The sequence below is a fragment of the Aethalodelphis obliquidens genome, unplaced genomic scaffold (assembly GCF_003676395.1).
Source record: "Aethalodelphis obliquidens isolate GAN/ISIS:26980383/991018 unplaced genomic scaffold, ASM367639v1 scaffold23, whole genome shotgun sequence".
NCBI lineage: Eukaryota > Metazoa > Chordata > Mammalia > Artiodactyla > Delphinidae > Aethalodelphis > Aethalodelphis obliquidens.
Window position 1 is genome coordinate 25663652 of NW_020837967.1, and position 22517 is coordinate 25686168.

Sequence of the window (22517 nt, forward strand, 5' to 3'; positions counted from 1 at the left end):
CAGGTTCTGTAGGATCTGAGATGGAGAAAGTATGGGAGGCCCTCTTTGCAGAAAAGAATATAAAATTTAAAAAGAAAATCAGGGGCTTCTCTGGTGACACAGTGGTTGAGGGTCTGCCTACCGATGCAGGGGACACGAGTTCGTGCCCCGGTCCGGGAGGATCCCACATGCCGCGGAGCAGCTGGGCCCGTGAGCCACGGCCGCGGAGCCTGTGCTCTGCAATGGGAGAGGCCACAGCAGTGAGAGGTCCGCGTACCACAAAAAAAAAAAAAAAAAAATCAGGCATGAAAAAATTTCATTTAGAATGAGAAAAACAATCATAGTAGATTATGTACCTACAATGTGGACAAATGCCACGAATATGACACTGTTTTTGTAACAGTGATGGCCTTACACGCCTCTACAACACTTTTCTTCCCTCCGCTTTTTAGCTGCCTACTCTGATCTTAAAAAGACTTTTTAAAAATTTTATTTTATTCAAGTATGGTTGACTTACAATGTTGTGTTAATTTCTGCTGACAGCAAAGTGACTCAGTTATACATGTATACATTCTTTTTCATATTCTTTTCCATGATGGTTTATCACAGGATATTGAATATAATTCCCTGTGCTCTACAGTAGGACCTTGTGGTTTATCCATTCTATGTACAAGAGTTTGCATCTTCTCATCCCAAACTCCCAGTCCATCCCTCTCCCACCTCTCCCATGACAACCACAGGCTGTTCTCTACGAAAAGACCCTTCTTCTATCTTCCATTTCCCGTACAGAGAATAGAAAGATCCAATCTCTTTCCTCTAACATAGTTGATGGTAATTTGGTTCATACCGTGGATTGTTTGAAAACATTTCTTCCAGCCTCACAGCTCTGTATTGAGGATGTCCTATAAAATTCTAAGATTGCTTTCAAATCTGGGCAACGTCTCCCAAGTTCTTCTGTAACCAGATCCTCCGCTTACAATACAACGACAGTCTGATAACCTGAAGAACATCTCAGACCAGCTCCTGACCCTTTAAAGCACGTCTCTCCCCCAGTACTCACAGATTTCTGGTGCCAGGAGCTAGGGGATGTGGTAAATTGTGATATAACTTCTGACTGTGAAGCTTTACATCACAGGGCGGGTGAGTCACAGCCATGGGTGAGGGGGGCCTCTTTGGAAGCCATTCCTGCGTGAGGAGGGCTAAGAATAACTATAACCGCAGAAAAACATCTCGCGAATCCCAAACTCAACAGTCCCTTAGCCAGTTCCAAAAACGCCCTCGGCTGCTTTCACATCACCTAATACAAGGAGAAACATGACAGAAAAGAGGCCAATGGAGAAGAAAAGTGATTTTAACTGGTTCCTTTAAAACAGCTTACGTCTGTAAATTTTATAAAAATATGCGGCCATAGGAACACGTTGTTAGGGCCCCATGCAGGTGACGGGCCCCGAAGCTGTAACTTCCTCAGCTTCAGGATAAACGTGCTGCGGCTCCTTCCCCGGCATCAGGCTGCGGCCCGATCCCGTTAAAACTCTAACGGCTTATTTGTCTGTGTGTCCCTCGCTGAGTGGTGACCGAGGTGTGACCCCTTGAGGGCAGGGACATTTCTGTTCATATTGGTGTCTCCAGTGTCTGTGCCAGGTGCAGAGCTCTTAACCAGTGAAAAGTGCTTGAATGAGAGAATGGAGCGTGTGTTCCTCCTGAGGGACAGAGACGGTGGCAGCGTGGGGTCCCAGAAGCTCCCCGCGTGCCACCAGGGGGCGCGGCTCGGTGGCGTCGGACGGTGGGTGAGTTGGGTGGGGCAGACAGATGTGGGCAGAGTCAGCATGGGTAACTGGCAGTTCTTCTAAACGATGCTTGAAATTAGGTTTGCGTAGCCCTGGAAACACAAGAAAGGCCAGAGGGGCCTCGCGCCATCCAGCCAAGTGAGTCAAGACGTGGAACCCGGAAAGGAAAGCCATCTCTGCTTTGGAGAATCACTGAAGAGGCCAACGGCCTCCATTTCCAACTTCTCTCTGACCTGAGCCTTGATGACGGCTGAGGTCGGGAGTGTTCTGGAAACACCACGCCCAGGTCTGCTCCGTGTATTTATAGAGATTTCAGCACAAAGGCATGTTCGTCAAAGCACTTTAAGAGCTGGGCACACCCTGTCACACACGCGGGCTCCAGGGAAGGAGCCCAGCCTCGCGGCAGCCCCAGGCCCGCGGGCAAACAGGAAGCTTTGGTACACGCCCTCTGGCCTCGGGCCGGCAGCCCAGCTTGAAACGGGTGGGAAGAACGGCACGAGGTGAGGCCAGCAAAGCCCTGCTGAGGGGCCCTGACCTGCGTTTCTGGAAGAAAACCGAAGCATGACGTCTCTGACCGCGATCCAGGCGCCAGGGTCAGCACCTCACGCGCTCCTAGCTTTATCCCTACCGGGCAGAAGAAGAAACCGAGGCCCCAGGACAGTAACAGACAAGAGCCAAAGCGAAGGGCAAAAGGTAAATCCGTGTAATCTCGACAGCCAGGGCCTGGGCTGCTCTGCTAATACATGATCCAGATCTATCAGAAGAGGTGCCAATTTTGAGATCAAGTGAGCTGAGGTGGATCCGGGTTGACGTGTATTACTTGGTTCTGAGGCCGGCACAAGGGCCTCGGCCTAACGCACGCAGGCCCAGGAGACGAGGGCCAGCTGAGCTCGCGTTCTAGTCAACAGCCCTGGAGACCCCAGGAATCCCTGTTCCAGCAGTGGAGGGGTGTGACACAGCCTCTCTCGTCACAGCCCCCCATGGCATGCAGGGCTGTGATTACCCTGGCGTCGTTTGCCCCTGACCTGAGCTGCCCCCCACCAGAAGCCAAGGCACATCGCTTCCGATGGGCCAGCCCAACGGGACAGCGCTCACCCCCGCGTTACAAAGGTCTGCGGCACAGAATGCCTTGTACGGACCTTGTGACTGTACTTCCTGTCACAGTGTCTTTATCTGGAAAGCAAGGATGTTCCGTTGTGGGCCCTGTGTGGTACCACAGTGAACATTTCCCGGTAGCAGTTCCCAAGAAAAGTCAACTCTCCGCGAAGACCTCAGACATTTTCCTCCAATGATGTCTGCTGAAACGTCTTCCCCTTGGGAAGAGGACAGTTTAAGTCCAGCTCTGCTTCCTATCAGCTGTCTGAGTCCGGGTGAACTTCCCGACTTCCCTGTCTGTAAAGTGGACCTGATACTCCTCACCTCACAGATCATGATGGGAAGAGTGAAATAAAGGATGAAGCGTGTGGAAATATTAGCTCCATCAGATGATAAAAGTAAGCATGATAATAATGTTATTTAACTACTGTTGACTACTGTTGGCAACAGTAGAGTGAAGAGTGAAATGAAGGATGAAGCGTGTGGGAATATTAGCTCCATCAGATGATGATAATGTTATTTAACAACGATTTCGACTACTGTTGGCAACACTTTCTTCTCCTGGGCCAGGTCCCTCGTCCTGAGTCAACTGATAGGTCCTTATCGAGCACCTAACGTGTACTGACCCCACCCCAAACACTTGCAGAACCATCAGAGACATAGGAACCGGTTAGTGTTACAACCGTACCAGTCTCTGGAAGGAAGAGAGTTTGGAAAGGGGGAGGTCAGCTGGGCGTGTAAGAGTGGTATTGAACTAGGATAAACTGAGTCAGATTAGAGAAGGGGGAGATGTTGGCAATTGTGGAGAAACCTCCAGTCTGATGAGTTCTTTCATCAGAAGGTGAGGACTTCGGTTCATTCAGAGGGAAACATCACAGTAAGTGCTCATGAAGCGTTGACCTCCACTGATTTGCAGCATTTGTCGATTTCCATGGTGTCTGTACTCTCCCCATAGCTGGTTTCAACCTACTGATACAACTGAGATTGGAGTTGTGGAGAGACGCTGGAAGGTCACCATCGAGCAGTATTGCCGCCGTATAATCACAGCTGATACCAACAACCTCAAAGGGCGTAGATGATAGCAAAATGGGGTAAAGGTAGGAAGTGATGACTTCTGACTATGTGTTACCTTGGGTTTTATAATTTAATAGTAAGTTTATATTATTTATTTTTTCCAGTTTTATTGACATAGAACATGGTGTACATTTGAGATGTACAACGTGATAATTTGATACATGTATGTATTGCAAAATGGTTACCACAGTAAAGTTAGTTAACACACCCTTCATCTCACATAATTACCACTTTGTTGCTGTTATTGTGGTGAGAACATTTAAGATCTACTCTCTTAGAGACTTTCAAGTAGCGCATACAACACAATATTGTTAACTATAGTCTCCATGCTGCACATCAGATCCCAGAACCTATTCCCCTTACACATGCAAGTTTGTACCCTTTGATACACCCCAGCCTCTCTCTGGCAACCACCAATCTACTCTCTGTTTCTGTGAGTTCAGTGTTTTTAGATTCCACATATGAGTGAGGTCATCCAGCGTTTGCCTTTCTCTGTCTGATTTAGTCACTCGGCACAATACCCTCCATGGTGTTGCAAAGGGCAGGATTCCCTGGTTTATGGCTGAATGATATTCCGTTGTGCCTATGGATACAGATACATCATATTTTCTTTATCCATCCATCGATCTATGGCTGAATGATATTCCGTTGTGCACGTGGATACAGATACATCATATTTCCTTTATCCATCCATCGACCTATGGCTGAATGATATTCCGTTGTGCATGTGGATACAGATACATCATATTTCCTTTATCCATCCATCGACCTATGGCTGAATGATATTCCGTTGTGCATATGGATATAGATACATCATATTTTCTTTATCCATTCATCTACCAATGGACAGCATTTAATTTTTAGCCAACGCTGTATTTAACAGAACGTTGCCAAGTTCCGTGGAAATGTAATCGGCTCTTGTGATTTACCGCTGAGGCTGTTGCAGGAACCCAGGGGAGAGATGCTCATAGCTTGGGACCAGGGTGTTCACAGGGTGGTGGTCAGAAGGGTCAGATTTTGGATACATTATGAAGGCAGAGCTGAGGTTTGCTGGGGGACTGCATAAGGGATAGGGGAGAAAGAGAGAGATCTGAGGTGACTCGGGGGCTCTATTTTGGGTTCCCACATCTCCACACAAGGCCTGGGCTGGTGACCCTCACACTTCTCTCTTCATCCGTGTCACACTCGCCTCCTTCCCAGCTGCAGCTCCAGCCCTGCATTCTCTTCTGTGGGAGAATCTGAGATCAAAGGCCTTCAGCGATTTTCCTTTATATAAACCAAAGAATTTGACAAAATTCTTGCTTTCCACCAAGCGGGGCTTCTAAAACTATCATTTTCTTTGTGCAAAATAGTATCTTTGTTTTATTTAAATATGCAGAGAGGGAGAGAGAGACCAAGAGAGAGGGGCTTGGGGAGGGAGAGGCAGGAAAAAAAGAAGAAGAAGGAACAGGGCAGAGGGGGAGGGGCAGGAGGGGGAGGGGCGCTGGCGGTAAAGGGGCTCCAAGCCATGGACGGGCCCTTTCATGCTTCACCCTACATTCTCACTCATAACAAATCTTTTATAACAAAAATATATTCCTATTTATATAATAAAAATCTAAAGAGAAAATGGGAGAAGAATCATAAATAAAAAATATACTGACTAAATTCAGCTTAAAACAGGAGAGACAGAAAAAGAGAAACTTCTGGAGAGCTGGCGGCCCTGGCGGGGGCTGGGGGAGGAGCAGGGTAGTTGGGACAAGCGGGGTGTGAGGGGCGGGAGGGCGAGGACCCCTGCCCTCCACGTCAGAAGCCCGTGAGGCTGGATGGACCGGCAGAGACCCCTGAACAAGGAAGCGCCCACGTGTAAAGTGGGCATGAAAACAGCACTTCGGGCCTCAAAGGGCCGTATCGTGACAGGACCAGATGCGGGGACACAGTCAAAAGGTGAGGTCTTTTGAGAAGACCTCTGTGTACACTTTACACACGTGAGCCTCTGCTGGGAAATTGATAGATGGCCCTGAGTGCCTGCAAAGCAACCCGGACATCTCTGTTTCTAAAGAAATTGAAAATATCAATAATACTTTTCTACAGAAAGGGTGGGCTGGGTCCCAGGGCTGGGCTGAACTGGGGCCGTCAGCTCCTAAGAGAAGGTTGTAACCCAGGTGGTCTTCTGACCCCGCTGCCACGCTTGTCCCTGGCAGACCTTATGGAAGGGATCTTGCCCATGGGGGACGGGGCACAGGGAAGGCAGCTGAAGAGGCAGCGTGAGTCTGGACATCAGCACCCTCTCTCTTTCTAGAGCCTCCCCTTCAGAGCTCAAGGCCTGGAGGCATGGACTGCAGGCTGGGTCCCGCCCTCCGGACAAAGCCCTTAAAGCCAGGACATGCCCTTCAGGCTCTGAGCAGCCAGGCGGAGACATGTCTATCGACAAACGCAGAGGGCCCCTGACTTGATCAATAACAGCATTCTTCCTCTGCCTCAGGCTAAAAGCTAGAGAGACGGGCTGGTGCATATGTGATGCTAGAATTTAATTATATGTCACATTGATTTTTAATTAGAACTCCGGTGAGTGCCTCATCTATTCAAAACTATTCCAACTGGTAGATGGGTTTTACCCGGAGTGCATCGGGTCATTTGAAATGCACGGCTCCTTCTGACCTTCCACCCTCCAGAGGAGGGGGAAACCCGCTAAGGACCCCTCTCCACGAGGTCGAAGCCCTTTGAAACAACCAGCATTTCTCCAGAAGTTGTATTCAAGTGCAGTACTTGAGTGTGCAGGACAGACACCAGGAGAAACAACGGGGAGGGGCTTCTGTGTTGTTATTTAGAGTTAATTCCAATTAACACCGGAAAGGGTCCCACTGGTTCTGATCCCTGGTCTGATCTCCTTGAAAGGTAGGTCCAAAGATATAGTCAGGCTTGAAAGTCAGCCATGGCACCAAAGCTCGCCTCCGTTGGCCCTGTTTTTGAGCTAGGAGGCTTCAAACCTCCCAGGGCCTCTTCCCTCAGCTTCTCAAGGCTGCAACGTGCGCGCTTTGCAGGCTGGGGTTCGACTGTGGACCCAGGGCCAGCACTTAGACCTCAGACACCGCCCAACTGCTGCTCACGCCTGCACAGAGGCCTTGGAGATGTCAGACTTTGCCCCCCAGCGTCCCTCGATTTCTCATCGCGGTCGCTCTGGGACCCGCCAGCCCCATAAGTCACTAGCTGCTCAGGGAAGGCAGATGCCGGCGCCAGTCAGAACTGCTGACCACACAGTGTGACCAGGATCCGGCGAGGAGCCTCCCAGATGAGGTTCAGGCTCACGGCCACAGTGGCCCTACGTTCATCCCAGGCACTGTGCCGTGCTCTTCACCTGACCTGTGTTATTCTCCCACGGGTCAGAGCTGGTGGCGGTGTCCTCATCTTACAGTCGAGAAAACCACGGCTTAGGGGGTCTCAGTGACGTGCCCCAGTTCACGCAGCTGGCAGAGCGAGGACTTGAGATGCAGGGCCCACACTCTCTTCCTCTCTGCCACCCTACCTGTCGCATCAGCAGGGTGTGACGCTCCAGGAATGCCCGCTACCTCCTTCACTCTTGCCAGGAACGGCCGCAGGACCCGAGAACAGAGCGGTCACGTCCTCACCTGCTGAACCAACCTCACGTCCTCAATCTCACGTCCTCGCCTCCGTTCCCCTGAACCAACCACGAGCCAGGTTAGTCACGCGGCCCCGTCTTCCTCCGTGTGATTTTCACCGACTTGGAGGAGATTGCCCTGCCCCCGGGCGTTTTCTTGGGCCAGCCTTCGGCCCAGAATGTTCTGCTTTCTCCTCTCCACTCATTCAGTCAAGCTAACATGGTTACTGAGCTCCTGCTAGGTGCCGGGCACCATGCTACGTGCTGGGGATCTCCATGTGAACACACCAGACAAACCTTCGTCCTCAGCCCAATTAGGGAGACAGCCAGGTACACGGACTGTCAGAAAGGATGTGCGAAGTGTTAAGATGCAAAAGCAAAGCTGGACGCGGAAGCGTATGGCAGGGAGCCTCTAAGTCAGTCTTGGGTGGGAGAAATGGTCATGAACGGTTTCCTGAAAGATGCCCATCATTCCGACCCCTGCCCAAATGCCACCTCTTGTTGTTTCCACCTCCCAGTTTCCACTTGTCACTTGCCTGTCCTCTACCCTCCTCTTGCCAGATTGGGGATCCTGTCTCACGCACACATATTAGCACCACGGGCAGCCTGAGTTCCAGATAGTAAGAAACAACCTGTAACTCTGAGTCCTTCAAGGTACACCATGTCCTGCTGCACTCCCAGGCAATTAGAAGGAGACGTTAAGTAAGTGTAATGAACACACTCTGTCCATATCTAGAAATCCTAGTACAGATCATCAGAAAGTGCAATCCCTCGATCTGGCTGAGAACCACAGCTGCTGAACTGGGCTCGTCATTATTTGGAATTGAGCTCTTCTCCAGAGAAATGATGAAAAGTCTGCTTCCCTGAAAGCTGAGGGCCAGAGAAACAATGGGTGTGATAATTGGCTGAATAAAGGCCTCCCGACCCCTGGAACTTGTGAGTGTTAGTTTATATGGCGAAGATTTGGCCAATGTGATCAAGTTAAGGGTCTCAAAGTGGAGAGTTTATTCTGGAATATCTGACTGGGCCCTAAATGGGAACACAAGTGTTGTAAGAGGGAGGCCGAGGGAGCTTTCAGACAGAAGAGGAGAGGCACGCGACCACGAAGGCAGAGATTGCGGTGACGCGACCACATGTCAAGGAATGCCATAAAACAGAGCCAAACAAGGCCACCTGCAGTGACATGGATGGACCTAGAGATCGTCATACTGAGTGAAGGAAGCCAGAGAAGACAAATATATGATATTGCTTACATGTAGAACCTAAGAAAATGGTACAAATGAACTTATTCACAAAACAGAAATAGACTCACAGACATAGGAAACAAACTTACGGTTACCACGGTGGGAAGTGGGGGAGGGATAAATTGGGAGATGCGGATTGACATAGACACACTACTATAGATAAGATAGGTAACTAATAAGGACCTACTCTAGAGCACAGGGAACTCTACTCAATACTCTGTAATGACCTATGTGGGAAAAGAATCTAAAAAAGAGTGGGTAGGGACTTCCCAGGTGGTCCAGTGGTTAAGACTCCGTGCTCCCAGTACAGGGGGCATGGGTTCGATCCCTGGTCAGGGAGCTAAAATTGCGCATGATGCCTGGTGTAGCCAAAAACTAAAATAAATAAATAGATTTAAAAGAGTGGATATATGGATATGTAAAACTGACTCACTTTGCTGTACGGCAGAAACCAACGTAACATTTTAAATCAAGCATACACCTATAGAAATCAATTTAAAACAAGCAAAGGAGTGCCGGCAGCGGCAGGCGCTGGCGACAACGGGTGCAGATTCTCCCCTAGACCTTCTGGAGCGAGCACGGCCCTGCCAACACCTTGATTTAGGCCGATTTAAACTGATCTTGGACTTCTGGCCTCCAGAGCCGTGAGAGAATACATTCGTGTTCTTTTAAGCCATTGTGTGTGGTCGCTTACAACAGCCCTGGGAAACTAGCACAGATGTCTGGGAACGTAGAAGCAGCGATGGCGGTGACATGAGCTCGTGCTGGAGGGCCCCCAGCCGTTTCCCCTGGGACACTCTGGGGACAAGCAAGTCCTTCTTAGTCTGGAGATCTGGCCTCCAGCTCCTGCAAGGCACAGTTTACAGCTTTCTCACAAGAAACGATAAGGCTTTGGGTCGCGGGTCCCTCTTTTCTTCCTTACATTCTCCCCGTATATACTGAGGTCTTTGAAATAGCAGGGTCGCTGAATTATTTCACTGTATTTAGAGATAGTTAACCTGGTCAGAGGAATAAGCATAAATCCCCTTCCCAGGACCAAAGGAACCCAAAGCTCGTTGAACAGAACCAGGCGGCAGGATGTGTAAAACCCAACCTCTGAAGTTCAGGGTCCCTCTCCTGCTTCCTCTGGCCACACACCTGATTCTCCTGTCGTCCCTGTTGTCTGAGAAGGAGTTCTGCACTTCAGTGTTAAGCTTCTTTGCTTGCTGTGCTGTCCTTGGCTGACTGCTACAGGCTAACGCAGCAGAAGGGGATGGACACAGGCAATACTGATACAAACTGGACAGGGCTGTGCGATGCCGTGCAGGGATTCACATATAGCGGGATCTCCGGCCTTTTACACACTGAAAACAGAGGTGGTCTTGGCACAACTTCTCCGTAAGCCAGTTCCTTCATTCCTCAGCAGAGGCGATTTGATGCTCACTCTGGTGTTGCTGAAGAAACATTCTAAACAAATGAGCCAAACATTTAAATAGAACACGTTACTCCTGTCGGGAACATGGGACTGTTGGAAGAGAGGGCTCAGCCGGCTTCTTAATGAGACAAAGCACCCTTAAGTGTTACAAAAACAAGGAACAAGCGAGCAGTGAATTTAGGTAATCCTGTTCATTTCCTAATTCTTCACCCTCATTCCCGAAATCTGCGTTTAAAAATGAGATGTAAGACTGGGGATGCTTTGCAAAGTCCTCCCTCAGGTGGGTCTCTGGCGTACTCCTCTCCACCCCTATAACCCCACTATAAAATGTGGACAGAAGTGAATGTGGCTCATGGGGAAACTTTCCAGGCACATATTTAATAAATGAAGGTATTATGCTGCAGGATTTGGGGACCCAGAGGCCCTGAAGGGGGAGAGTGTTGGGTCAAACCCTAAGGCTGCTGGTCTTCTCTCAACGCCTAGAGCGACAGGTTAAGGAAGGAGAGGTGGAAGTGGTCCCTTGGTTACTCAGCTGTGCCCGGGATTGGCAGCACAAAGCTATCAGTTTACACCAACCCCGTGTTTTCAAAAACATTAAAAAATATGCATGTAGGAAGTTCAAATCTGGCTTTACAGTGAAGTGAGGGAAATTCCATTTAGATGAAAAATGCTATAAAATTCACGTCAGGAGTTTTGGTACGCACGTAATGGGCAAGGCTGCGTGAGGCAACTCCAGTAATCTTTTGTAACTTTCTTTTCCTACAAGAATTTTAGTGTTCTGTGTGACTACTTTTCACACCAAACACCCTTGAATTTCATCTGCTTTCAGATTTGGCAAATAACATTTTCACTGCTATCTTTTCCCCTAGGATCTCTTTTCCCAGCTTTGTTTCCCCTGGCTGCAGAGGGTTTGAAACTCTATTTCAATATCTAGCTCTTTCTATGACTTCTGTTATCTCTCTTAGAAATCGTTTCTTTTCTAGAAACTTCTTCCTTCCATGAGTGCAGAAGAATTGAAATTTCTTTTTTCAAGGTCAAGAAATTTTGCAAGAGTGTGTAGAGTTATGGACAGAAAACAATAAATAGTCTTCAAAGATTGTTACTCCGTGTATTTCAAGGCATTGTTTTTTGGCTCAAGGTTTATAGATGTTTAGCTTACTTTCATTTAACTTTTATCTTCAGATACAAGGAAAATAACAACATACCAGCAGAAATGGTGTATTCCTGGATGTTTATCCTGAATATTCCCAGGCAGGAGTCTGGAAAGAAAAGAGCATCCGTATAGATGTTCACAGTGTAGAAACTCAAGGGCTCTGGTGAGAGGACAGCAGGGCTCTAACAACCCCTGTTAGTGATCAGTGTGACTTAGTGTTAAATCCCAGCGCCTAGTGATTTAGGTGATTGTCAGCAAAAACACCTTCTTTAATTCTTTTAAAGGGACCATTCTACAGCCCATGTACTCTCTACCTTGAAAAGTAGTTAAGAACAAAAATTTAGACCTTCCCCACACCGATGCCACCCTCTGCTTGTGGGTTTTCTTTCTCTTTTCTAATGGCTAAGCATATTTCTACCCTACACTCACCTTTTTGCGAGGAGACAGCTAGAGAGTTTTATCAATACCTGCAACCAGCTCATTACTTCCAGGGAGGCAGGGGGTGTTATGAGCCCTCCCAGGACCCTCCTAGGACATTCAGGATTGAAGTTTGCCAGTTATAACTCCAATACATCAGTTGAAGCAAGTTTAACAGACAGGTGCCTCATTTGTAACAACACTAAACAATAACTAATTTTAATTTTGAGACAGGTTGCTTTCCCAGGAAGAAAGTATTACAGGCACTGTTCTGTTGGTCTGCAGTTTTGCAATTTGTCTTTTGAAAAGGTACACATAGATTGTGTTGTGATTTCCTTCAACATAACTGACATGAGTCACATATTACTAATCTCATTAGCTTTCCAAAAATGAGGACAGATCACGCATTGTATAGCAAGTACTCAACTCTTTAGGTCTATAAAGGGAATCTGGCCAAGGTTGGTTGTGTTTTTTGTTTTTTTTTTCCAGAACAGCTACTTTAAACCACAAGTTCCAGCTGAGAAACTTCTGGGCACCATTTAGCACATTAATTAATAACCAAGAAGACATAGGAAGATTTATAGATGATATTTGCTCTTAAGTGTAACATAATTCCCTGTCTTCATAACCAAAACTTTTCAAACATAAGTATTGAAAGTAACAAGAAAATATGATCCCTTTCCCCATTTAAAAAAAAAAAAAAAAGGTTTACCTTCCCTTCTGGTTAACTATTTATGTTCCAGCCTTGATAACAACATAAAAATGATTTTTGAGGCAATGATGATGAAATGAAGGGACATGAATTTCACGTACATGAATTGTACGTTCGTAAATGTGATCAGTTCTCAGACACAAACAAAATCTGCCATTATAACTGCCATCAGTCAGGAGAGGAATTTCAAATAACTGGAATGTTTTGCTAGACCTTACTTTGATCAGAAAGAAGCAAATCATGAGAAGACAGTTTACTCTGAGATCTTTAAGGAAACCCTATACGACATGTGCACTTAGTGCACATTCATTTCATCTCTCCTTCCTACCTCTAGCGACTTAACAAACAGAAAAGGTCTCCTGCGCCTTGTAGCTGCTTGAGTCTTAAACGTAGATCCAGAAACGATTACTCTACTCGCAGTGTCTTTTCCAGTCTGGATTTTGGTGGGATGATTACGGTTAGTGTTACTTTATTATTTTCAACAAATTGCTAAGTGTGATTCATTTGTATGCATTTCTAAGAGTTTTCATTTAAATAAATGCACAACTTATAAAACAATCCCCTTTCAGATCATGAAACTTGATATTTAGTTTGGAAAATATGATCATTGCAACAATACTAGATGCAAAAATTCAGGAAAGGATGAAATTTACTATAATCCCAAAAAGTAATCAAGGTCGTGGATCGAGTGTATACTAAACCCCTCCCTTCTGTTCCCAATGTATAGAAATGCCTCCTATACTAGAAGTATCGAAGTTTTAGAAAAATATTAAATTATTTCAAAGAAGAGGAAAAACTTTTATACTCAAAAGTGAGAAAAGCAAGAAATAATCATTGCTTTGTAGGAAAAATACAGACACATTAATTCATGAACTAAACACGACTAAAGTAAAAATGAGTGAGTTAGAATTCAGATCTTAGAAAATGTCCCAGTACACAGCACAGAGAGGTAAAGACCTGGGGATGACAAAAAATAATTATTTAAAACACATGGAAAATAGAATGAGAATTTAATTAAAAGATTTCCCCAAAGTAAAGAAAGTATCAAAAGAATAAAGGAGAGAAAATATGCAAATTTTAAAACTGGGAAAATTTCTGGGAAAAAAGAAAGATGTGAGTCAGAATAAAAATACCCACTAGGGATTAATAAACTTAAAATATCTGGATATACATATTAAAACTGCAGAAATTTGAGGAGAAAGCACTAGAAGCTATGAGATAAAAAATTTGATTGTCCACAAAAGAGCTATCAATTTTCTCATGAAAATGCCAGAAGAAGACTGAGTAATATCTTAAAAGGACTGAAGTAAAATGACTATGAACTTGAAATTTTATGCCCACACTAACTATCCTTTAAGAATGAGGACAATATAAAAGCATTTCCTTAGACAGAAGAACATAGGAAATATACTCTCTCAGATGTTTTCTGAAAGAAACAATGAAGCATATACCTTCACAAGAAGAAAACTAAACCCATAATGAAGGGATACATTGCAAAGAGCAACCATGAGAAAACCTAACGAAATACATTTTAATAAATAATACAAGAGAAGTTATAGAAAGACAGAACAGGAAGAAAGGAAGGAAGAGAAGAAAGGAGAGAAATGCTAATATGATGAAAATAAACTTGACCTGAGAAGTGGGCAGTAACATGGTGCTGAGAGAAGGAGAAAGTCTGAAGGTAGCGCAGAGTTTGCTTCTCGTACTGCCTTGTTAGGGAGGATACAGACATCGATAAATTTTAGGTTTGGGGAGAAAATATACCTATAACTATGCATATTCAAATTGTATTGCCACTAAAAGAACACAAATGCAATACATAAATTCCACATCGGTAGAAGAAAATAAAAGAAATGAATGGGTTGCCTGGATACACACCATCTCGTGAAGAGGGTGCCTCTCGGGAGGGGGCTGGGAATGGACCTGGGCCAACAGTGGGGGCTAAGGAGGATTTTAATCTTATCTTTTTTTTTTTTTTTTTTTTTTTTGTGGTACGTGGGCCTCTCACTGTCGTGGCCTCTCCCGTTGCGGAGCACAGGCTCTGGACGCGCAGGCTCAGCAGCCATGGCTCACGGGCCCAGCCGCTCCGCGGCATGTGGGATCTTCCTGGACCAGGGCACGAACCCGTGTCCCCTGCATCGGCAGGCGGACTCTCAACCACTGCGCCACCAGGGAAGCCCTTAATCTTATCTTGAATGTGTTATTTCCTTTAAAAACATTGCAAGCAAATAAGACAAATTTTGAAAAGTTAGTATACTCCTAGATGGTAGGAGTATAGGTTTTTGTTACATTAGCCTTCATATTTTCCCATAGTTTCCATTTTTCTCAAAACAAAAAAGAATTTAAAATTTTTGTGCTTATTTTGAGTTATTATTCAAGTGTATGTAGAACATGAATGAATTCCAAAGCCATCCAGGCTCAAGGCCTTGAAGTCTGACAGATCAACTCAGCCCACTTCCAGGCCAGACGTGGGGCTGTAACACACACCCCGTCTGTTAGGTGCAGGTGAGAAAAGTCCTTAATGGCGAGAACTCCAGTGACTGTTAGGGGTCACTGCCTTTTCAATACCGTGGTTTATGGAGCCCCATTATCTCATGCTCTGCCTTGGCTTGAATTACTCGTTCTGGCCTCGGTGTGCAAGTAGTGAAACAAAGATGTCACTCTAGAAACTACCAGAGCCAGGGGTCAGCAGGGGGTTACCCAATTAGAGAACCCTTAAGAAACCACAGGAAAGAAAATCACTTTTCTGTCATAATAAGAATCCTTCCTACACGAGACAGGACAATCACTGCTGTGTGTTAGTTTTCTCTTACCACGGGGGAATCGCGAAGCACAGGGAGAGACCCAGGAAGATTGTCTTCTGTAAGTGACGGGCACTAGCATGAGATGCCCCTGGGATTCCTCACTCGTCGGAACAGCTATGTGACAACACTACAGCTGCACATAAGGAGAAAGTCATTCTAACAGAAGAGGAGATGCAAAAGGCAGGTCATTGAATGGACTGTACTTGCGTTTCCCTCAATGGACATTTCCATGAGAAACTTTCTCCAATGAGCTGCCTACTCTTAGAATGTACTCTCAGAATATTGTAAGATCGTGATTATTGACCAGAGGAAGTCCTACAAATACCCTACCCATTCTTCAGTGGGGGATCCAAGTCTCACTTCTCTGAAGGCTTCCTCTTTGTTGCAGAGTCAGGAATAGCTCAGAGCAGGTATCGATGCCATGATCCCTACCCGAGGTGACAAAAGCCCAAGCGGGCAGTGGCAGTGGGACAGAGAACAGGTTACAGATCCAGGAGAGATTTCCGAGGTGCAATCGTAGGCACGGTGGCTGGGGAGCTGTGCAGGAGTTATTACAGAAGGACTCAGGTAATGCCAAACTTGCTTGAAATCTCATCAATATACACAGGAAGTAAGAAATAGAGGAGGTAAACGGGGGCAGGGTGGACATGGCTGGGAGGATAAGAAGTTCCAGACTTCCTGTAAACTCTAGCAGGGGACTGGAAATGCACAAAGGGAAGTCAGGAGAAGATGAGGAGATGGTGTTTTAGAAATCACCCGTTTGCGCGGGCCGCTGATGCTCAGGTGTGCGTGGGACGGGATAAGGACAGAGTGCAATGTGATAAAGGGGCTGAGAGCCCACCAGGCATGCTTCTCACAGCTGTAGGGGGAGGGAGGGAGAGGGGACGGGGGAGCAGGTGAGACTCCAGCTCCCTGTTTTAAGTATCGCCGACCAGCACTTTCTACCACAAATGAAGTCTTTCACACTAGATTTCATTTGAAGAGAGGATCCTACGGCTCAGAGAATCTTCTGAACACCACAGCTCCGGGCCACAAATGGACATGGAACTGCTCTGATGAAACAGGCTGGGACCCACATATTTCTCTGCCGTCTGGGCATTGCCCTGGCATCAGGGTGGCTGCTAGCAGGGAGGGGATATTGTCACAGGCTGGCTAGAAGCTTCTGCCGTGATGGGGAGGCAAAAGAGGCTTAGAGGAAGACTGTGTCCTGGCCAGGAAGCTCTCAAGGGGAGGCCACACAGGCAGGGCAAGGACAGAGTCAAAAGCCAGGTGTGAGGCTGGGTAGGTGGGGGACCGGGGCTTTGTGCTCAAGCAGAGAGCGTGTACCAGGGCAGCTGGCACGGCTGGAGGATGCAGGTACAGCGGCTTTAAGTGGCTGAGCCGTGTGACACAGCTCTTCTTCGCCAGGTGGAATGGGTCATCATCTGAGCTGCATCATTAAAGGGGCTCCGAGGTCACAAGGACAAAGCAAATCCCTCTCTAACCACCGTGAACTGAGAGTGCTACTACCCCGGAGTCAGAGAACGTTCTTTCACATTTATTTTACATTTAAAATAAAGTGGCTGGTGAATGAACGCTCTCCTGGAAGCAGATGGGAAAACTAGAGGGAATTCAAATCACATCTTGGAATGAAACTGTAGAACTCATGGGATCATCTTTGATCGAAGAAAATTGCCGGGCGCCAGGAGTTTGAAGGGAGAAGGGTGAGGACCTCTGAGAAGTCAGTGGAGTGGGGACATAGTTGAAAAGCTTCTGCCACAGTGTGTCCTGACCCAGCTCAACAGCAGGAGGGCATTGTTGGGACAAGGAATCTCTTCTAATGCAGGTCCTAGAGTCTGGGGTGAAACCTCCTCCTTATCCAAATGTCCTCACTTCTCTGCTTCCTTTTTAGGAAGCTCTTAGGTTAGCAAACACGCCTTTCAGTCTGTTTGGTGTAATTACCCGTGTAGACCTCGATCTTCCCTCCACCCCAGGCTCGCAGTGAGCCCTGCACCACCACCAGAGCTGCCCGAGGCAAGGAGAGCCCGGCTCTCTCTGGATTTGGGGCTTTAACATCTTTTTTTCTTTTTTTAATCCTCCTGCGCCCGGGATGATTTATAACCACCACTCTTTCCCTTTTATGGGCCCCTTTTATTAATATCCCTGTAAGCTAGGTCATGTCATTGTAAAATCCTCTTTCCCGAAAAATAGAAGGGGAAATAAACCTCGGATACCGTGGTTCCCTCGTCATAAAAACCACCAGACCATTCAACATTTCAAAGCTTCTAGAAAGAAATACTTGGGCAGCCTTACTTAAGATCCCATTCCAGTGCTTGACAACGTCCCTCCTGATCTGTCTCTCCATTATTTCTGCATTTCAACTTTTCTGATATTGTCTGGATCCAATTCTTGTACCTCACCCCCCACCAAGACCATTACCTCTTTGGTTTAATATTTAAAGACTGTGTCTCAATACTTTGTATTCAAGATGCAACATAAAAATTAATTGCCTCGTATCATGGGAAGCCAGCTATTTAGAGTGTCGTCAGCCAGCTTTATTACGATGAACATGATCATAAAGTTTAAGATGAGTCATGTAAATCGAAACTGCAAGTGTGCTAAGATAAAAGTCAGCAGGACTTGCAACCAAGCCTTGTAATGAAGGGAAGAGCAGATGACAACATTCGCAAAACCCCATTGCTTTTCGGCCAGATGCAATTTGAAATAATGATATAGGTCTATCTAAAGCCAACCAAGTTCTCTTTTTATTTCAGCTGCTGGGATGAAGACCCTAAGATACATGTATCTCTGGCCTCTGGAAATATTGAAAAAATTTAAAAGGATATTCAGAAGTGGCCTCTACACCTTATGATATATCTCTCTCCAACACCTGTCAACAAGAGTGACACTTGCTGAATCCTTTTCCTAGCCATCAGAAAGGAACATTTTGCTAATGAGACTATAATGATATAGGACTCCCCAAAGGAAACACACTCTTCATGGCTGTTGGAAGGAATACTGGAATCAGAGTCAACAATCTGGTCTTAGTCCTGGCTCTGTTATAAGGAGACCTTGGTCCAAACATAAAAGTTTGCCTGTGCCTCACTTTTCTCATCTGACAAAAGGCAATTAAAAAAAAAGAAGAAGCAACCACTGTCTCATCTGCCTCACTGTGAGCTTGCCTTGAGAAGCAGAAGGCTCGTTCCTACTCTCACTATTATTTATAGCTTTCTGGCCTTCTTCACCTGGACAGATTACCTGCAGTTTCCTCACCTCCTCCTCTAAAAGGGCAGGGCCGTAAATTTCATGGATATAAAAACAATCTGGCCTGACATGACTGAACAGGACTTAGACGTTGAACAGATTTAGGATCCAGCGTCCTCGTGCTCTGAACTCAGTAATTACAGTGAATTCACTGTAAGCCACGGGGTAGCATACTTGCCACGAACATTCTAGTAAGTGACATAGAATTATAGGCCTGGAAGAGGCCTTGGAAATCATCTCGTCCAACCCTTTCATTTTACAGCTGAAGAAACTGAGGCCCAGGAAAGTTAAGAGGCCTGCCTGTGGTGTAGACCAGCAGCTCATGATGACGCTGGATTAGGACCCGGATTCCCAATGTCCTTGTTTTGTGGTCTCTGTTGCTGTAAAGCCACCCACTGACCTTACACGATTCGGGTGAAGAGATGAGCAAACACTCACTGGAAGACCCTACCCCAGTCATGGCCCACTTCTGCTGTCTCACACACATCTGTCGCTTAATAGTAGCAGGAATCCATTTGCTTTCCTGGAAATGTCTCCCTAGTAGGTTTGAGCTGCTGATGTCTCCCCAGTGATGTCATCTGTTCCTTGGGGGCAGACACAGCGGTGAGTTGATGAAGACCACAGGATTGGACTTTGAAGGTCCTGGATGGGAGTCTTGGTTCCAATCCCTCAGAGTTGGGATTTGGGGGAAGCCTAATCTCTTTCTGAGCAATTTTCCTTACCTGGAAGATGACATAATATCTCTGAAAACACTTTGTAAATTGTAAAGTGTAACATAAATATTGGTGCTTATTGCCTTAAAATCCCACCAAAACCCAGCGTGTGGGAAGCTGCACAGGTGGCCCTTGCGGAATAATTCTGGTCCGTTTGGTCAGCACCAGGGGAAACCCAGGCTTACTTCTCCCTGTTGGTACCCACAAAAGGGTTTTTTCTCCTTTCTCGTATTTTGAGTCTCTCCTTTGCTTCTAGCCACTTGCCCCTTTTCCATTACTGATGGAAATTTTTTCCTATGCCCTGCAATGACCTGGCTTCATATTTTCAGTAATCAAGACTTGCCAGTCGTTCAAGGCTCCCTGGGGAGGCAGGCACCCCCCCTGCACATCTGGAGTGAGGCACCCAGGCAAGGGCGCCATGTTGGAGTGGCACTACTCTATGGCTTGCACGTGACAGAAACCTTATGCAAAGCCTCTTAAGCAAAAAATAGGTGATTTATTGGAGTGGAACTAGGATGGCTCACAGAACTGAAGGTAAGCCTGAGTATAACCAGGTGTGTGCAGGGACCTCAGGGATGAGAAGTAGGGCATCTCCCCTCCCAGGCTTACCTTGCTTCTCTCATTGAGTTGGCCCGATTCTCTCCAGCTGCGGGCAGGTCCCCGCCCACCACAGGAGATGGCCATGCCATGTCACTTTATGACCTAAGAGAAACCAGCTCTGGTTTGAGAAATCCTAGAGAATGCCTCTGACTAGCCTATCTAGGTCTGGCATTAAGGAAATGAGTTCAGGTTCTGAGACACAAGCCCGGGAACACTACTCATAAGCTTTTAACCCCCAAGCAAAATAATTGGTTCAAAAAAAGGAGTGTTTTTCCAGAAGTACACAGGGTTTGCTGGACCGTCAGAAGCAATCGAGGTAGATTTGAGTTTTAAAGGCCTCATTTTTTCCTCTAAAAACAGAACTCTTCACTAAAACAAATATATGTAACCTCTGAATATCATTACCTTCCAATCTGATGATTGAAAAGGTAACTTGAAAATGAATCGAAGCACCAACTTACAATCAGATACTTCCTGAATTAACTTCCTATCGTATCAAAAACTCCTAGCAATCCACCAGCTGTACTGGCCAAAAACACTGGAGTAAAGGGTTAGAGCACATGTATTATTTTTCCTTCTACCCTGTCTTCCTGTTGCCGATCTGGTCCTCCCACAGCCGGTGAATCACACACATGTTTGAAGAGTTAGTCATAGTTACAGGGCTGCTCATAGAATTATAATTGAAACCCTAGCAGGAAGTGTTCCTTACACTAACGAACGAGGACTTTCCTTCCAGAGCACAGGCTCTCACGCCTTAACACGCAGGAGAATTGCCTCGACAATGTGCTCAGACACAGATACCCTCACCGAGGGCTGCCAAGCGTGTCTGCATGGTAGAATCACCTGGGGAACCTTTCAAGTACCTGGGTCACACCCCAGACCCATGAAACCCCAGCCTATGAGAGTGGCACAAAGGCACTGGGAGTTCTTGAAGTTTTCCAGGGGCTTCCAATGTTTAGAAGAATTTGGGAACCACTGTCCTAACCCAAGCTTCTCAGCTTGCCTGCGCAGCTGAGTCAACTGGGTGAGGTGGAAGTGCCTGGGCCCCAGCCTCCACCAGTTAAGTTACAATCTGGAAAGATGGAAGATGGGATGACTGGACACGAGCATAAGTGTTTTTTAAAAGTGTTGTTTCTTTATTTGTAAAAAAAATTTTTTACTAAAGTATAGTTGATTTATGATGTTAATTTCTGCTGTATGACAAAGTGATTCAATTATATGTATATATATACATACATTCTTTCTTTTATATTATTTTCCATTATGGTTTATCATAGGATATTGAATATAGTTCCCTGTGCTCTACAGTAGGACCTCGTTGTTTATCCATTCTCTATACAATAGTTTACATCTACTAACCCCAACCTCTCACTCCATCCTTCCCCCACACCCTCTCCATCTTGGTGACCACAAGTCTGTTCTCTATGTCTGTGAGTCTGTTTCTGTTTCGTAGATAAGTTCATTTGTGTCATATTTTAGATTCCACATATAAGTGACATCATCTGGTATTTGTCTTTCTCTTTCTGACTTATTGCGCTTAGTATGATAATCTCTAGGTCCATCCATGTGGCTGTAAATAGAATTATTGTATTCTTTTTTATGGCTGAGTAGTATTCCATTGTGTGTGTGTGTATGTGTGTGTGTGTGTGTGTGTGTGTGTGTGTGTGTGTGTGACATCTTCTTTATCCATTCATCTGTTGATGGACATTTAGGTTGTTGCCAAGTCCTGGCTATTGTGAATAGTGCTGCTATGAACATAGGGATGCCTATATCTTTTTTTTTTTTTTAACATCTTTATTGGGGTATAATTGCTTTACAATGGTGTGTTAGTTTCTGCTTTATAACAAAGTGAATCAGTTACACATATACATATGTTCCCATATGTCTTCCCTCTTGCGTCTCCCTCCCTCCCACCCTCCCTATCCCACCCCTCCAGGCTGTCACAAAGCACCGAGCCAATATCCCTGTGCCATGCGGCTGCTTCCCACTAGCTATCTACCTTACGTTTGGTAGAGTATATATGTCCATGACTCTCTCTCGCCCTGTCACAGCTCACCCTTCCCCCTCCCCATATCCTCAAGTCCATTCTCTAGTAGGTCTGTGTCTCTATTCCTGTCTTACCCCTAGGTTCTTCATGACATTTTTTTTTCTTAAATTCCATATATATGTGTTAGCATATGGTATTTGTCTCTCTCTTTCTGACTTACGTCACTCTGTATGACAGACTCTAGGTCTATCCACCTCATTACAAATAGCTCAATTTCGTTTCTTTTTATGGCTGAGTAATATTCCATTGTATATATGTGCCACATCTTCTTTATCCATTCATCCGATGATGGGCACTTAGGTTGTTTCCATCTCCGGGCTATTGTAAATAGAGCTGCAATGAACATTTTGGTACATGACTCTTTTTGAATTATAGTTTTCTCCAGATATATACCCAGGAGTGGGATTGCTGGATCATATGGTAGTTTACCTCCGTGCTGTTCTCCACAGTGGCTGCACCAGCTTACTTTCCCACCAACAGTGCAGAAGGGCTCCCTTTTCTCCACTTCAAATGCTCCTCTCCAGCATTTGTTATTTGTAGAGTTTTTTTAAGCACTTTTAGAAAAGCACCCAAGTTGATGTTAGCCCACCCCTAGAGATTCTAATTGAGGGGGTTGAGGGTAGGGCCCAGGAATCTG

The 22517-nt window shown here is 45.9% G+C and overlaps 1 long non-coding RNA gene across 2 annotated transcripts; it reads right to left on the bottom strand.

Moving 5' to 3' along the window:
* Positions 1-9143: 9143 nt before the first annotated feature.
* On the bottom strand, positions 9144-20400 carry LOC113628415 (uncharacterized). 2 transcript variants are annotated; one of them, XR_003436061.1, is made up of 4 exons: positions 20295-20400; positions 19843-19935; positions 11397-11450; positions 9144-10223 (listed from the first exon to the last, which is right to left on the bottom strand). It is a non-coding gene; the product is annotated as an uncharacterized LOC113628415 (long non-coding RNA). The 2 variants fall into 2 exon arrangements; XR_003436060.1 differs by lacking the exons at positions 9144-10223; positions 11397-11450 and adding an exon at positions 18000-19242.
* Between the last annotated feature and the right edge of the window lie 2117 nt (positions 20401-22517).